The sequence below is a fragment of the Sarcophilus harrisii genome, chromosome 5, assembly GCF_902635505.1.
Source record: "Sarcophilus harrisii chromosome 5, mSarHar1.11, whole genome shotgun sequence".
Lineage (NCBI taxonomy): Eukaryota > Metazoa > Chordata > Mammalia > Dasyuromorphia > Dasyuridae > Sarcophilus > Sarcophilus harrisii.
The window spans coordinates 96,064,848-96,081,534 of record NC_045430.1 but is presented as its reverse complement, the minus strand read 5'-3'; the positions used below and the strand labels follow the sequence as shown (position 1 = coordinate 96,081,534).

Below are 16,687 nucleotides of genomic sequence, written 5' to 3'. Positions count from 1 at the left end.
TTTTGCTTTTGGTTTTTTTTTTTTCTTTTTCCCTCCTTAATGAGGGGAGATAAAAAGGAAAGGAGATACTTTTTTTATTAAAAAAAAATTTTACCAGAATTTTTAAAGTATACTGCACACCTAGAAACAAATAGCATAACGATTTTTTTGCACTGCAAAATGTGCAAAACTGTACACACCCAGAAGCAAAACTATTAGTTCTTCAACAAACAGTTTCTATTCCAGTGTGATGACTGATCTATTAATGGAACCAGCCAAATTTTAGCAAAAATAAAAAACTGATAATAACAACAGACACTTTGTTCTACTCAATTCCCAAAACAACACAGTCCTGCTGACCATACCAGTTCCAGCTGTTCGGTCAGAGAAGAGAACACAAAATCATGGCTTCCTAAAATATATTCACAATTAATTCTCCAACTCAAAATACTTTTATTTTAGGAACGATATGATTTTGGGACAGAACATCTTGAAAAACAAAAACCTTCAGCATGTGCCTTCACCTTTATGTTATTACTGTAAAATATTCCTTTCCAGACACCTCCTGGATTCTGTGGCTAAGACACTAAAGAGAAATGGAGCAATTCAGTCACTATCTCTAACTTAAGTTGGACATGAGTAAGGCTTTGCTTCAATATTACTTCTTTATCTAAATTTCTCCAGTTCTCAATCTGGCAGAGGCAACAGCTCTCCTTATTATGACTACTGTTGAAATCAAATTGAGATAATAAATTTGGTTCAAATCAGCTTTGATTCTGAATAGAAAGCATATGTAGCCATATATCTGATTAAATAGGGACTCCAGTAGTGGACTGGAGAATACTTTGTATCTTCCACAGTACACTCTACAATACCTTGTATGTGGTGTATAGGTAATAAATTTACCAACTTTCATCTAAGTTAAAAGAACAACAGACTTGGAAGAAATCCTGGGTTCAAATTCCAGCCCACTTACTAGCAAACAATAACGCTAACAATAATGTTACCAAACACTTTACAAATCCTTTAAAGTAGATGTTATCATGATCCCTGTTTTACAGCTGAGGAGACAGAGAGACAAGGGTTGAATGGCTTGCCCAAGGTCACACAGCCAGTAAGAATATAAAGCAGGATTTGACCTCAAAACTGCTTGACTCATGATCCAATGTTCTCTTCACCACTGTGTCACCTAGCTACTATGTGTGACATTAGGCAAATCACTTTTCTGAAACAGGGTCCTCATCTATAAAAGAGATAATAATATTTGTTCTGCTATTGTCACTGGACAGCTAGGTGGCAACATGGCTAGAGGACAAGGGCCAGGAGCCACAAAAGCTCATCTTCCTGTGTTCAAATCCAAAATCAGATACTTACTAGTTCTGTGACCCCAGGCAATTAATTTAACCTAATTTGCCTCTGTTTCCTCCTCTACAAAATGATCTGGAGAAGGAAACTGTAAACCATTCCAGTATCTCTGCCGAGAAAACCTCAAAAAGAGATCACAAAGAGTAGAACATTTTCCTTAAAATAATCAGCAGCATCTATTTAAAACCATCAGTAAGCATCATATGTAATGGAGACAAACTGCAACCATTCCCAATAAGATCTGGAGTGAAACAAGGTTGCCCACTATCACCGTTACTATTTAATATTGTATTAGAAACGCTAGCTATAGCAATAAGAGCTGAGAAAGAGATTAAAGGAATAAGAATAGGCAATGAGGAAGCCAAATTATCACTCTTTGCCGATGACATGATGGTATACTTAGAGAACCCCAGAGATTCTGCTAAAAAGTTATTAGAAATAATCCACAAACTTTAGCAAAGTTGCTGGTTATAAAATAAACCCACATAAGTCATCAGCATTCTTATATATCACTAACAAAATCCAACAGTCAGAGTTACAAAGAGAAATTCCATTTAAAGTAACTACTGATAATATAAAATATTTAGGAATCTATCTGCCAAGGGAAAATCAGAAACTTTATGAGCAAAATTACAGACCACTTTTCACACAAATTAAGTCTGATCTAACCAATTGGAAAAATATTAAATGCTCTTGGATAGGGCGAGCAAATATAATAAAGATGACAATATTACCTAAACTATTCTATTTATTTAGCGCTATACCAATCAGACTCCCAAAAAACTATTTTAATGACCTAGAAAAAATAACAACAAAGTTCATATGGAAAAACAAAAGGTCAAGAATTTCAAGGGAATTAATGAAAAAAAAATCAAATGATGGTGGCTTAGCTGTACCAGATCTAAAATTATATTATAGAGCAGCAGTTACCAAAACTATTTGGTATTGGCTAAGGAATAGATTAGTTGATCAGTGGAATAGATTAGGTTCAAGGGATAAAACAGTCAACAAATATAGCAACCTAGTCTTTGACAAACCCAAAGATCCCAGCTTTTGGGATAAGAACTTACTGTTTGATAAAATTGCTGGGAAAATTGGAAACTAATATGGCAGAAACTAGGCATTGATCCATACTTAACGCATGACACCAAGATAAGGTCAAAATGGGTTCATGACCTAGGTCATAAAGAATGAAATTATTAATAAATTAGAGGAACATAGGATAATTTACCTCTCAGACCTGTGGAAGGGAAAGGTCTTTATGACCAAAGCAGAACTAGAGATCATTACTGATCACAAAATAGAAAATTTCGATTATACCAAACTGAAAAGTTTTGTACAAACAAAACTAATGCAGACAAGATTAGAAGGGAAGCAATAAACTGGGAAAATATTTTTACAGTCAAAGGTTCTGATAAAGGCCTCATTTCCAAAATATATAGAGAATTAACTCTAATTTATAAAAATCAAGCCATTCTCCAATTGAAAATGGTCAAAGGATATGAACAGACAATTCTCAGATGAAGAAATTGAAACTATTTCTAGTCATATGAAAAGATGCTCCAAGTCATTATTAATCAGAGAAATGCAAATTAAGACAACTCTAAGATACCACTACACACCTGTCAGATTGGCTAAGATGACAGGAAAAATAATGATGATTGTTGGAGGGGATGCGGGAAAACTGGGACATTGATGCATTGTTGGTGGAGTTGTGAACGAATCCAACCATTCTGGAGAGTAGTTTGGAACTATGCTCAAAAAGTTATCAAACTGTGCATACCCTTTGATCCAGCAGTGTTACTACTGGGATTATATCCCAAAGAGATTATAAAGAAGGGAAAGGGACCTGTATGTGCACGAATGTTTGTGGCAGCCCTTTTTGTAGTGGCTAGAAACTGGAAACTGAATGGATGTCCAGCAGTTGGAGAATGGCTGAATAAATTGTGGTATATGAAAATTATGGAATATTACTATTCTGTAAGAAATGACCAACAGGATAATTTCAGAAAGGCCTGGAGAGACTTACACGAACTGATGCTGAGTGAAATGAGCAGGACCAGGAGATCATTATATACTTCAACAACAATACTATATGATGACCAGTTCTGATGGACCTGGCCATCCTCAGCAACGAGATCAACCAAATCATTTCTAATGGAGCAGTAATGAACTGAACTAGCTATGCCCAGAAAAAGAACTCTGGGAGATGACTAAAAACCATTATATTGAATTCCCAATCCCTATATTTATGCACACCTGCATTTTTGATTTCCTTCACAAACTAATTGTACAATATTTCAGAGTCTGATTCTTTTTCTACAGCAAAATAACGTTTTGGTCAGGTATACTTATTGTGTATCTAATTTATATTTTAATATATTTAACATCTACTAGTCATCCTGCCATCTAGGGGAGGGGGTGTGGGGGGGGTAAGAGGTGAAAAATTGGAACAAGAGGTTTGGCAATTGTTAATGCTGTAAAGTTACCCATGTATATATCCTGTAAATAAAAGGCTATTAAATAAAAAAAACAAAAAACAAAAACAAACAAACAAACAAACAAAAAACAAAGAGTAGAACATAGTTAAGGACTAAACAACATTTATTATCCCATACGGTAGTCATGAAGAATATAAACCATTGTTATTAATCAATTAAATGCCTCAAAAAAAAAAAAAATCAAAGCAACAGTTACCTATAAAGGGTCTTGTTTTAAAATGCATGTGACAAACATAAAGTAGGTAAACAAAAAACAAAACCCAGGGACCTATTGCATCAAATCTTTCAGTTTTGAGACTCTTTATGCAGAGTTTCACTTTTACTTCATTTTCCCCATCATGCTCTGTACTCCATCTAAATTGGCCTATGTGCTACAAGATGTACAAGGCATTCCTTCTCCTATATCTATGTCTTTGTCCCCCATTTCTGGAATGGAATGTTCTCCCTTCGCAGCTCCACATCTCTTTCAAGAGACTTTTTCTTTTTCTCCCAGATGTTCTTGTCACAATTCCAAATCACCATGTATTTATTTGGTATAGATGCCATATTTATTTATCTATAAACAAGTTATATTCCCCAGAACAATGAGAGCTCTATGAGAGCAGGCACGGTTTCATTTTTATTTATTTATTTATTTATATTACCATAACCCTCACAAGGCCTGCCCCACAGCAAGTGTTTAATATTGTTCTATCATATTCAGCTCCTTGTGACATCATTCGGGTTTTTCTAGACAAAGATACTAGAAAGGTTTGCCATTTCCTTCTCCAGCTCATTTTACAGATGAAGGAACTGAAGCAAACTGGCTAAAGTGACTTGCCCAGGATCACACAGCCAGTAATTGTCTGAGGGAGGATTTGAAGTTGGGGAGATGAATCTTCCTGACCCCAGGCCCAGCATTCTATCCACTGTCATCTAATTGCTTGTCTGTTAATTCATCAATCAAAATCATTAGTCTATTTGAGGACTCTTACAAGATACTTCATCTGTTGATTCAGGGCTCTTTCTCTGTCTCCTAAGCCTGGAATGCTCTCCCTCTTCCCCTCAGATGATTTCCTTTAAGACCCAACTAAAATCATATATATCTTCTATGGGAAGATCTCCCCAATTCTTCTTAATTCCAGTACCTTCCCTCTGTAAATTGCCTTCTATTTATTTGGTATTTAGCTTGGTTTGTATATATTTGTCCTCATGTTATCTCCCCCATTAGATGTAAATTCCTCGAGGGCAAAAACTGTCTAGTGCCTTTTTGTATCCCCAGGGCTAAACACCATACTTGACTTACTAAATGTTGATTTATTTTGATTTATCTGCTTACCTGAAATTCTCATCCTAAGCTCCTAATTCTGCCCTCTAAAGCCTAAGGAGAACAACTTCACCCCTCTTTCATCCAAAAAACCTTCAAGTGCATTAAGACAGCTAGTATAGTCTTCCTAAGACTTCGAAAGTGAGATCCAAGAGAGGTTGTCACACAACTAGAAAGTCACAGAGCCAGAATTTGAACACAGAACTTTTGACTCCACGTGCTACTTACCACTATCCCAGACTTCCTCCTCACCATAATTTTAAACTGTTACTTAAACATATTTAATACAGTTAATTTCACAACAATGTGGCTTCTTAAATACAATCCAAAAACAATTACTGGATACTGGCTTTCCTTCTGCTTCAGTCACTCCAAAGCTCCTTGGCAGTATCATAGATAATGGATTCCTGTTTTATCTCTTAAAAGCACTATACAACATATAACATGTTGCCCTCTTTCTTTGCATATTTGTTTAATGCAGATATGCAGAAAGATAGATTATTGTATAACAATAATATATTTAATAATCATTGATATAATACCCTCAAATAATTGATGAATTAATTTCTTATTTAAAAAGTCTATTAAATAACTACTACATACAGAACATTAGTCAATCAATCAACAAGCATCCATTAAGGCAGCCACTATGCTAAACACTGAGTTAAAAGCCAGGTAAAACATAAGTGCCTCCAAGCAGTTCACATTCTGATGGGGAGACAACCTGCAGATGACTGTGTATCAATGAGATACATACAGGATAAACTGGAGAAAATCTCAGAGGAAAGACAGTGAGAACTGAAAAGGGCCTTCTTTTAAAAGGTGGGATTTGAACTTAGTTTTAAAGGATGCCATAGAAGACAGATGGCAGTGATGAAGAAGGAGAGCATTCCAGGAATAAGGGACAGCCAGTGAAAAGGTAATAATCAAGAAATAGAGATGATCTGTGGCCAAAATCAAAAGACAAACAGAGAAGGGGGAAAGTTTAAGGAAATTGTTGTATATGAAAAATAAGCAAAGGAATCAATGTCACTGGATGACTGTGCACATAAAGGGAAATAAATTGAAAGATAGGAAGGTACCATGTTGTAGAAGAGCTTTAAAAGCTGAGAAGGTGATTTGCTATTTGATCCAGGAGATAACAGGGAATCACTGAAGTTTACTGAGACATGGAGTGACAATAGTCAGTCAGATACTTGTGCTTTAATATCAGTTTAACAGATGAGGAGATAGATTGGAATGGGAAAAGTCTTTAGGCAGAGAGAACAATCATTGTATATAAAATTAATAAGCTATTAGTGTAACAGGAGGTGATTAGGAGAGCGTTTCTCACCTGCTGGAATGCAGCACTTCCCATGAAACTGGGAATGTATAGTCTGGTTCTTTGGGGAGAAACATGGTGCTTTGTGGCACAACACCTAAATACTTGGGATTGAATAATACAGTCATGCCTTATTAGTCCTCATGGTCCAATATAGAAAAGATTTTCCTTGGAAAATCTCTTCTATAAAAATGATAGAGAACACCAGAAAAAGCCTGTTTTCCTCTTTGGGGATCAGAATCCTCCTGGATTGAATTCAACTTCTGTGAGTTCATGGTGGGAGCCTCTTTGAGCAAAGTGGCATCTAGGGAAAAGCTTTTCAAGTGCCAAGCCACACAAAAAAGGGGTGAAAAGGGGGGAAGGGAGAAAGAATTAGAGACACTGGCATTTCTTTTTAAGTTTTTTGAGTACTAGATACTATTTTACAAGAAATCATCAAAGAGAACTGCCCAGATGTAATAGAATCAGAAGGTAAAATAGGCATTGAAAGAATTCATCGAACACCTTCTGAAAGAAACCCTAAAATAAAACCCCAAGGAATATTGTGGCAAAATTTCAGAACTATAAGATTAAGGAAAAATTCTACAAGCAGCCAAAACCATTTAAATAACGAGGTGCCAATAAGGATCACCCAAGATCTGGCTGCCCTACATTAAAGGAAAGAAGGGCCTGGAATATGATATCTCAAAGGCACAAGAACTTGAGATGCAGCCAAGAATAAACTACCCAGCTAAGCTGAGCATTTTCTTCCAGGGAAGAAGATGGATATTTAATGAAACAAATGAATTCCATTTGTTTCTGAAGAAAACCAGAACTAAACAAAAAATTTGATCTCCAAGAATAGAACCAAGAGATGCAGAAAGGTAAAATAACTCTTGAGAATTGTATTTCTGTTGTGGATATACAAAAAGAATACATGTATAATTTGATTGTACTTGATATACATAAAAAGGGAAGTAGATATGGAAAAGGGATGATGGAGAATAAGGTGGAAGGAGGGATAAAAGAGGGGAACCACATCCCACAAAGAGGCTAAGGAAACTTATCATATCTGAGGGAATTTAGAGAGGGGAGGAACATTGTGTGAATCTTACTCTCATCAGAGTTGGCTCAAAGAAAAATAATTGACATTTGTTTTAGAGAAAATTTCTCTCCATTAAAAACGTGGGAGAGGAAAAGGAAAAGAAAAGAGTAATAAGGGAAGGAAGGGGGAAAGACTCAAAGGGGGAGGGAGGGATTATAAAGAGGATAAGTATCGTGATACAAGAGGGGTACATAAGTTTAAAAGGTGGGAAGAGGGTTGGGGAGGCAAGAATAAGTACAATCTGGGGTTATTAGGATGGCAGGAAATACAGATTTAGTAATTCTAACCGTAAATGTGAATGGGATGAACTCCCCATAAAGAGGAGGCAGATAGCAGACTGATCAAAAGTCAGAACCTACAATATGTTGTTTACAAGAAACACATTTAAAGCAGGGGGATGCATATAGAGTAAAAGTAAACTGAGCAAAATCTATTATGCTTCAGGTGAAGTCAAAAGAGGGTAGCCATCCATCTCAGATCAAGCAAAGTAAAATTGATCTAATTAAAAGAGATAAGGAAGGTAACTACATCCTGCTAAAGGGTAGCATAAACAACGAAGCAATATAAATATTAAACATATATGCACCAAGTGGTATGGCACTCAACTTCCTAAAGGAGAAGTTAAGAGAGTTGCAAGAAGAAATAGACAACAAAACTGTAATTAGACAAATCAAACCACAAAACAAATAAGAAAGAAATTAAAGAAGTAAATATAATATTAGAAAAATTAGGTATGTTGGATCTTTGGAGAAAATTGAATGGAGATAGAAGGGAATATACTTTCTTCTCAGCAGTTCATGGAACCTATTCAAAATATTGACAATATTAGGACATAAAGACCTTAAAATTAAATGCAAAAAGCAGAAATAGTAAATGCTTTCTTTTCAGATCATGATGCAATAAAAATTACATTCAAAAAAGTTAGGGGAAGAAATCAAAAAGTAATTGAAACTAAAAATCTCATCTTAAAGAATGATTGGGTGAAGCAGCAAATTATAGATACAATTAATAATTTCACTCAAGATAATGACAATGATGAGACATCATACCAAAATTTGTGGGATGCAGCCAAAGCGGTAATAAGAGGGAATTTTATATCCTTAGAGGCTTACTTGAATAAAACAGAGAAAGAAAAGATTAATGAATTGGGCTTGAACTAAAAAACTAAAAGACCAAATTAAAACTCCCAATCAAATACTAAATTGGAAATTTAAAATTAAAAAGGAGAAATTAAAATATTGAAAGTAAAAACTATTGAACTAATTAATAAAACTAAGAGTTGGTTCTATGAAAAGCCAATAAAATAGATAAGCCTTGGTAAATCTGATTAGAAAAGGAGGGAGGAAATGAAATTAGTAGTCTTAAAATGAAAAGGAGAACTTTCCACCAATGAAGAGGAAATTAGAGAAATAATAGGAGTTATTTTGCTCAACTTATGCCAATAAATTGATAACCTATGAAATGGATGACTACCTCCAAAAATACAGACTTCCAGACTAACAGAGGAAGAAGTAATTGCTTCTGAATAGTCCCATTTCTAGAAAAGAAATAGAACAGGCAATTAAACAACTCCCTAAGAAAAAACCCTAGGACCAGATGGATTTAATGTGAATTTTACCAAACATTTAAAGAAAATTGGCCCAATGCTATATAAATTATTTGATAAAATAGGGAATGAAGGAGTCCCACCAAATCCTTCTATGATACAGACATGGTAATGATATCCAAACCAGGTAGGCTGAAACAGAAAGAAAATTATAGACCAATCTCCCTAATGAATATTGATGCAAAACTTAAATAAGATATTAGCAAAAAGACTACAGAAAATCATCTCCAAGATAATACATCATGATCAAGTAGGATTTATACCAGGAATGCAGGGCTGGTTCATATTAGGAAAACTATCAATATAATCTGGCCATGTTAATAACCAAATTACACAAACCATATGATCATCTCAATAGATGCAGAAAAAGCATTTGATAATATCCAACATCCATTCCTATTAAAAACACTTGAGAGTATAGGAATAAATGGACTTTCCTTAAAAATAATCAGCAGCATCTATTTGAAACCATCAGTAAGCATCATATGTAATGGAGACAAACTGCAACCATTCCAATAAGATCTGAGTGAAACAAGGTTGCCCACTATCACCAGCTATTATTTAATATTGTATTAGAAACGCTAGCTATAGCAATAAGAGCTGAGAAAGAGATTAAGGAATAAGAATAGGCAAATGAGGAAGCCAAATTATCACTTTGCCAATGACATGATGGTATACTTAGAGAACCCCAGAGATTCTGCTAAAAAGATTAGAAATAATCCAACTTTAGCAAAGTTGTTATTATAAATAAACCACATAAGTCATCAGCATTCTTATATATCACTAAAAAATCCAACAGTCAGAGTTACAAAGAGAAATTCATTAAAGTAACTACTGATAATATAAATATTTAGAATCTATCTGCCAAGGAAAAATCAGAAACTTTATGAGCAAAATTAGACCACTTTTTCCACAAATTGTCTGATCTAATAATTGAAAAATATTAAATGCTCTTGATAGGCAAGAAATATAATAAAGATGAAATATTACCTAAACTAATCTATTTATTTAGCGCTATACCAATCAGACTCCCAAAAACTATTTTAATGACCTAGAAAAAATAAAACAAAGTTCATATGGAAAAACAAAGGTCAAGAATTTCAAGGGAATTAATGAAAAAAATAAATGATGGTGGCTTAGCTGTACCAGATCTAAAACTATATTATAGAGCAGCAGTTACCAAAACTATTTGTATTGGCTAAGGAATAGATTAGTTGATCAGTGGAATAGATTAGGTTCAAGGATAAAACAGTCAACAAATATAGCAACCTAGTTCTTTGATTAAACCCAAAGATCCCAGCTTTGGGATAAGAACTTACTGTTTGATAAAATTGCTGGAAAATTGGAAACTAATATGGAGAAACTAGGGTTGATCCATACTTAACGCCATACACCAAGATAAGGTCAAATGGGTTCATGACTAGGATAAAGAATGAAATTATTAATAAATTAGAGGAAATAGGATAGTTTACTCTCAGACCTGTGGAAGGGGAAGGTTTTATGACCAAAGCAGAACTAGAGATCATTACTGATCACAAAATAGAAAATTTCGATTATACCAAACTGAAAAGTTTTTGTACAAACAAAACTAATGCAGTTTTTTGAGTAGGTGGCTTTTCCTGGTTCAGTCAGCAATCTACTTTGGCACAACTCCAATAATGGGAACTATGGGGGCCAATAAAGGATTGTTGCATCATCCAAAGCACAAATCCTTCAGTATGTCTCTCTCCGTGGAGCCAGGGTGTGCATATGTAGTTCCATTGGAGGTACCCAGTTCAAAAGATTTTGGATCCATGTCAATTCCTTGTTAACTTGTCAGTCAGCTAAATAAAAATAAATAGCTAATATTTATAAAGCACTTACTATGTTCCAAGTTCTGTGCTAAGTACTTTCCAATTATATCTCCTTTGATCCTCAAAACAATTCAGGAGGTCAGTGCTATTATTATCCCCATTTTACAGATGAGGAAACTGAGGCAAACAGAGGTTAAGTGATCTGCCTATGGTCACACAGCTAGTAAATGGCTAACTCAGGAATTGAACACCCAAGTCTTCCTGATCCTGGGACTCTAGTTACTTATTGTATACCTAAGTGCTTCTACCTAGCTAAGCTTTTATTAAATGCCCACAGCATGCCAAACACTGAAAAACATGGGATAGAAATAAAGGCTGCTTTCAGGGAATTCACAGTCAAATAGGAAAAATGACATGCAAACAACTATGTATGAACAACATATATGTCAGACAAACTGGATGTAACGTCAGAAGAAAGATTAAGGAAGACTAAAAAGACTTCTTGCAAAAGATAGGTCTTTCTTTGGCTGAGACAAGAAGGAAGTCAGGAGGTAGAAAGGAAGAGAGCATCCTAGACATGGGGGATGATGGTGAAAATGCTCTCTGAGCTAGGAGATGGAAGTGTGAATTAACATTAAAAGTAACCTGTTTGGAAAGGTGCAGTGCCCTAAGCCAAATAGCTTAGAAGGCATAAGGCACATAGGCACAGAAAACATAAATCTGGCTTGGGTGACTTATATTGTACATAAATTGGAAGAAGTTCAACATGACTTATTTTTTTATATGTGCTTTCTGGAGATGAGGAATGTAGGATTACATTTTACATAGTGCAAAAATGTCAGTTATGGTTTCAATGCAACATAACTTTCCAGAAGAATTCTTCTCACTTCACACTAGCTATGAAATAGGTAAGTTTATTTTTAATTTCAGGACCCTTTATTACTTCCATTTCTTGTTCTATTAAAATACAAATTGTCTACCATTTCAGCGGTATCAATTCCTGCGGCCTCAAAAATGAAATTATTCTGCTCTTTCCAGAAGGCATTTTTTTTTTACATAAATTTGATTTTAATCATCCTGGGGTAGGTGGTAAAAGTACAACAAATAATTTAACTCAGTTCTTCCACAAACCAATAAAATCCATACTTTCTTATTCTGAAGTCAGATACTCAACTAGAAAGATGAAAGATTCTTTTAATATAGTTTATAAGCATATTCTGCCTCAACATTTATTAACTAGATGTTGCATTGCATAAAATATAGATGGATTTCTTTCCCTATCTACTGGTTCTGTTTGATACAGGAGACTGATGCCCAACTTAAGGAACCAACTCTACTCAAAATGAATTTTTTACCAGCTGGCATCAAGGGGTCATGCTACTATGCTCTGAAGAACAATGCCCAACGCAAAAAGAAACTACTCTTGATCATCATTCCATACTTTTTTTTTTCTTTGAAGAAAAACCTCAAATGCTGACTATTGATGACTGATTCAGGCTCTGGGTTAAAATGTTTGGAAAACTGCAAATCACAGCTTCCTGGATAACAATGAGTTTACAAAAACAAATCTCTTCTCAAAGAAGCCAGGAAAACCAAATCTATATTCTCTGCTTCCAAAAATATATTTTCCCCTTCTACATTTGATTGGTCTCCTGGTAAGCCAGATTTATGTTTTCTGTGCCTATGTGCCTTATGCCTTCTAATCTCCTGGTAGATAGATATGGTGCTATTCAAAGAAGATCTTAGTTCTGGTCCTTTATGTTTGAGAAAATCTTGTTCCCAATAATCACATAGAGTATACCCTTGTAACTCATTCTTCATTAGTGATATACTATACTACAGAAATAAGACAAAAAGGACACTGTAAGTCAATCGTTTCTTAAAACACAGCAAACAAATATTGATTGTGCAAAGACTTCCTGATTTAACTTGACAACATTAAGTTATACTATTTTTAAAAATAAGAGAGATGAAGTAGAGAAGGCAGCATTGTTCACTGTTTTAGAAGGGTATTCAAGTGAAGTATTTAAGCACAGTACACTATGTACTGATGAAGTCCCCAAGAGGGATATGATTCAACCGCCCAAACTGAATTTCTCATATCCTGTCTGGTATTTTATATACTATGCATAGTGGAAATGGTAAAGAAAAAAGAAAAAAAAAAATAAGGCAACAACAAAGAAACTTCTTTCTTGAAGAACTGAGAAAAGACTTAGAAGGACTTCTTTTTTTGCCTCTTAATAAAATGTGTTTCCTGCCTGCCCTTCCCAACATCTCCCCAGAATGGGGTGTGGATGGTCTGTGGATGGAAAGGCTGGGAGGTGGGAAGATGAGGGCAAAGAGGGAGAGGACACTTCATTTTCAAACCTTCAGGAATTTTCCATGTAGAAAACCAAAGCGAAGGCCAGTGCTTAAACTACACTCTTTTCCACTCTTTTCCCCCTCCCCCGCCAGGGAATGTTCCTGTTCAAAAACAGGAACGGAATTGGAGAAGGAAACCAAGCCCTGGAAGAGGAGGAGCAGCAGCTGCAAAGACCAGCAGCTGAACACACGCTAGACACACACCATGCTATTTCCCTCCCTTCTCCCAAAGTGCCACAAAACAAGTTTACCTGGGTGCAAAATCGCCAGCACAGCTGCAAAAGTTTACTTCCCCTGAGGGTTCATAAGCTCAGCACTCTGGTCCCCTCCAGGCTTGCAAAACATGAATCCTTTGGCTTCTCCTTCCTGGGTTTTCCCACCCTCTCTCCCTCTCGAACCATGTCAGGAATCCGGGAAGGCAGGGAGCTGGGAGCTGACATCACTCCCTGTTCCAGGTACCTCCCTCCTCCCACTGCCTCCTCTCCTTCCCTCCCCTTCCCCTTCTCCCCCCTCCTCCCGTGGGGACTAGCCAAAGAGAGTCGGGGAGCGGGGTGGAGTTGAGCGCTCCTAAGCCCCAGCTGATTGGACCCACAAAAAGTCACTCAGAGAGAGTCAACTCAATTTGTAGATTCCCAGCTAAGCGAGAGTTTTGCTGGAAGTTGTGGATGTTGATGACACAAAAAAAGTTGGTTTTCCTGCCATCTATAATTGAGGGAAAAAAGAATCCTGGGAAAGACCTCTGTATGAAACTTTTGAACTTCTTTTGCTGTTGTCTCCTAGCAACCAGAGCCGAAATAAAATTAAACCAACTAAAAAGTCCACTTTCAAACAATAATTGCCTCTGTGCCATGGAAAAGTATCTGGTCTTTATGGATGTCGAGAAGGGATAGAGCTTATTGTCATGCAAACAAGGTTAATTACAGATCATCTCTCCACCTTATATTCTTGGATATTTGGATTTTCCTCCGAGAGATCATTAAAAAAACAAAACAAAAAGCAACACCTTATCACAGGAATTTTGAGTGAGATCCTTGGAACATGCTTTCATTTAGTGATGTCTGACTAAGCAAGCATATGGCTGCCTGCCTTTTAGCAGTAAAAACCAAAACAAATGCACACACACACATCGCATCACATCACACATCTACCCGGCAGATATCAAAGGAACCTCTGGGAGAATTAATGCAGTGATTTATCTCTTTAAGAACTATTATTAAAGTTGTCATTTTAATACATTAGAGAGGGAGTATCTAACAACTCCAATGAACAACCCATATGAAGGTAATTGAATCTCTAGAGAACCAATTGAGGTTGCTAGACTATCACTTAAGGAGAAACCCATTTGGGCTTCACTGTTTTCACAATGTTTAATAGTCCCCTGGTGAGGAGAAATGAACAGAATAGAATTAGTCCCAAGAGAGTCTTTTCATTTATCCTAAGTCTGGTTAGCTGGCTTTTAAATACACAATCACTATTTGTAGACAAAGGGGGGAAAAGTCTCACTTCTGAAAGAAAAAAAATATATATATTTTATAACTAATTTTGTTTGCTCCAATGTGGAGAAGTTGTAATAGAGAATTTCCTGTCATGCTGGACCTTTCCAATGGAACAAGACTCAACCAGGAAGACTTACTCCCTCAGTAGGCTATATGCAATGGGTGTATAAAGGCTTCACATATAGACACCTCTCATAATTTGACTTTCTTTCAGCTCTCCTTTATTTATTTTTTTTCATTTTATTTTATTTTTATTGACAGAATCCATGCCTGGGTAATTTTTTTTTTTTACAACATTATCCCTTGCACTCACTTCTGTTCCGATTTTTCCCTCCCACCCTCCACCCCCTCCCCTAGATGGCAAGAATATGTCCTAGTATATCCTAGATACAATGTATGTGTGCAGATCCAAACAGTTTTCTTGTTGCACAGGGAGAATTGGATTCAGAAGGTAGAAGTAACCCGGGAAGAAAAACAAAAATGCAAGCAGTTTACATTCATTTCCCAGTGTTTTTTTTTTCCTTTGGGTATAGCTGCTTCTGTCCATCATTGATCAATTGAAACTGAATTAGGTCTCTTTGTCAAAGAAATCCGCTTTCATTAAATTACATCTTCATACAGTATCGTTGTTGATGTATATAATGATCTCTTGGTTCTGCTCATTTCACTTAGCATCAGTTCATGTAATTCTCTCCAAGCTTCTCTGTATTCATCTTGCTGGTCATTTCTTACAGAACAATAATATTCCATAACATTCATATACCACAATTTAACCAACCATTCTCCAATTGATGGGCAGCCACTCAGTTTCCAGCTTCTAGCCACTACAAACAGGGCTGCCACAAACATTTTGGCACATACAGGTCCCTTTCCCTTCTTTAGTATCTCCTTGGGGTATAAGCCCAGTAGAAACACTTCAGCTCTCCTTTAGATGTGAGGGAGGGGGGAGGAATGGATTTCTCCCTCCTCTCCAGTCCCCAAAAACAATGCTAGCCTAGATGAGCCTAAGCCTCAAATTCCTGGATCCCTTTTCTTTGGTTTTCTTTTCCTGAGCACAGATCAAACAGCAATTCTAAAAGATTGATGTCTCCAGCCTTGGTAGCTACTTCATAGGTTTAAGAATTCTGGCGTCCGAAGACTGTGTAAGCTGATCAATAAAAGATGCTTCCTGGGTAGAACACTTTTCAGAGGAGAAAACTAGCAACAGAACATCCTGAATCTGAAGGGGCCAAAGTCCTTTCCTTTTGAGTTAGAAGATCTGGACTTTGTGAGTTACTTAGGTCTAAGAAAAAAAAGTGATGACTCTAGAATCTGTTTCCAAAAATGAGATTGGCTCCATCTCAATTTTAGTGTTCTAGGAGTACCCTTGAATGTTTGTTATGCTTTTTTTTAATGCTATCAGCAGAAACTGCCTTTCAAATGCTTTTCCCTCACAGTTGGCTTCCTGTTCCATTTAACCAGTTAAAATGGATTTGTTTTTATAAAAGGGGCACTTATTTATTTTGAAGCCCAAAAAAGTCTAAGAATGTCTTCAAAATCTCAAAGGCCAGGCATCTCTCTACTGCGCCATAAAACTACTCACTCCCTGTAAATGTTAATATTTAATAAATGTTTGTTGGATTAAAGTGATGAAAATATTCAAGTTTGTGCAACCATGGGAACGAACCCTGTGGCTGCTTTGCTCAGGTGCTTCAATCAAGAGAATTAAGAAGTATTTGTCGCATACTTTTCATGTTGTTTATTTGCTTTCATTCCAAACTTGTCCCACTCATGAATCCTTAAAAGTACAAGTTGCAGCATACTTGATATCTCTTCTATCGGAGGCCTCCTCTATACTCCCATTTTCACTTAGTACAAGCTCTCATTATCATCCTA

At 36.1% G+C, this 16,687-nt stretch overlaps 1 protein-coding gene across 8 annotated transcripts in view; it reads right to left on the bottom strand.

Moving 5' to 3' along the window:
• PPFIBP1 (PPFIA binding protein 1) overlaps window positions 1-13,786 on the bottom strand; it is a 187,793-nt gene extending 174,007 nt beyond the window's left edge. For 4 of the 8 annotated variants that reach the window (XM_031938064.1, XM_031938069.1, XM_031938065.1 and 1 more), the window contains exon 1: window positions 13,568-13,784. The gene's annotated coding sequence lies outside the window, so the exon portion shown is untranslated. Of the gene's footprint in view, window positions 1-13,567 lie in introns of all 8 variants that reach the window. The other 4 variants (XM_031938061.1, XM_031938063.1, XM_031938062.1 and 1 more) reach the window with 2 other exon arrangements.
• Window positions 13,787-16,687: the final 2,901 nt, after the last annotated feature.